The sequence below is a fragment of the Parasteatoda tepidariorum genome, chromosome 9, assembly GCF_043381705.1.
Source record: "Parasteatoda tepidariorum isolate YZ-2023 chromosome 9, CAS_Ptep_4.0, whole genome shotgun sequence".
NCBI classification, from domain to species: Eukaryota; Metazoa; Arthropoda; class Arachnida; order Araneae; family Theridiidae; genus Parasteatoda; species Parasteatoda tepidariorum.
This window is the reverse complement of record NC_092212.1, coordinates 30393234-30395237: the sequence shown is the minus strand read 5'-3', so window position 1 is coordinate 30395237 and position 2004 is coordinate 30393234.

The window sequence follows — 2004 nt, the reverse complement described above, 5'->3', positions numbered from 1 at the left end:
AATAATTTATTCAAAAAATATTTAAATTTTATGTATGAAACTGATATCGACTTGTATTAAGTTTCTTGAATAAATTTAATAGAAAATATTAGTCGCAAAATTTGATAGGTATAAATCTATAAATAAAATTAATACATCCGTTTCTGAGGTATCGAACTTCAGACCTTTCACATACTAGCGCGGCATTGTACCCACTATACACTTTATTTTCCAGTGAAAGATAGCTTACAAAAAATTAAATCGTTATTACGCACTTTTAAATATTTATAGATATTTCTTGAAATTTTTATTTATCATCGTTGATATGTAGTAACTTGTACTAACTTTTCGATTTAAGGGGAAAAAAAGAAGATAAAATTTTTTATTTTTTTTCACGCCTTAAGATATAAATAAAAATGTTTGCTGTGTCAAAAATTGATGCAAAAAATCCTAGTCTTTAAACAATATCTGATTCTTCGAACCTATTTCATATCTATATACTTTGTTTAATTTTACGTTTTTATATGCTGCATAATTGATATTTACGACAGAAAATTCAGTTCCCTTTAAAGAAGAAAAATCAATAAAAATTATAATTTGTTTTAAATTTCAAGTATGAATATAAACTAGGCTACGTTTAAATATATACAAAAACATTATATATTCGAATTATAACTTGTTCATATATAATATTGTATTAAGATTACTGTTAAGATTTTTTTATTATCAAACAATTTTTCTAATAGTAAATTATAAAAATGATCAAAACAAAAATAGAAATCATGGTTTTTTTATTTCTTTTTTTTATAAACTGAAATAGTAACTGGACTCCGTTATATTTGATCAAAAATAACAGTAATATTATTCACAGTGGAGCAGCTTGAATTTAGAAGCAACGAAAATACTTCCATTTGCAGGGTACGATATGAAGCTGGAGCATCGACCGGCATTATTCACTGGTATTTCAGTATGTTTTTTGGAGCAGTGAAAATACCTGTGGCATTTGGAACAGCTAGAGTAGCAGTGATAATTGTCACAGTGACAGTAGCAGTGAAATTTGTCACAGTGAAAGTAGCAGTGAAATTTGTCACTATGACAGTAGCAGTGAAATCTGTCACAGTCACAGTAGCAGTGATTTTTGTCACAGTGACAGTAACAGTGACTTGTCACAGTGACTGGAGCAGTCACTGTGACAACTTTTTGGTTGGAACAGGCTGTCACAGTGACTGCTCCAGTCACTGTGACAATTCACTGTTACGTTACTTTTGACCCATCTCTACTCATCACCGGAAGAAAAAGATCGCCTCCACACCTACGGTGGAAGAAATCACACCTGAATCGTTTACAACTGCAGCCCCTGAAATCGTCGAGACACCAGCTGAAAATAATGAACATATAGAAATCCTACAAACCATCAGTAGAAATTTGAAAGCTCTCGTCCGAGAACTTGCTCAGAAATCGAGATCTCGGATCTCCAAAAAGAACTAGCAGACTTAGAGCAACGGCCAATCAGAATTGAACATCTGAGTAAGAGGCGCGGCCAGGAACTCAAGCTCCTTCCCCTCTACCTAATCGTTCTACCAGATAGCGGAAAACACCGAGATATCTTCAACAGATCTCGGCTAAACCTCGACACGACTTAACATCTCGACTAAACCTAGAGGCGTTACTTTTCTTAATTACAGTCCATAGAAAGTGGACAAGGAAATTGAAAATTTAAAAAGTATATGAACCAAGAAAATGTAACCAAACAATCTACAACATTTCTGCAATTTATCTATACATAATAATAAAAGCGGCTGTGTGTGTGTGTGTGTGTGTGTCTGTAATCACAATATATCGCCCCAGAAGCCTCGCCCAGGCACGAAACTCGGCACATAATTGTGTTTTGACATAATGAAGAAGTATTTTTTTTCTTTTTCAAAAATTTGGATTAGTTATTTAGTTATCAGTCATTTTGTAAGTCTATGCTTTTCGTCTGCTTTTTCGTCTTCAAAGAGCCATATTCAAAAAACTATTAAAAAA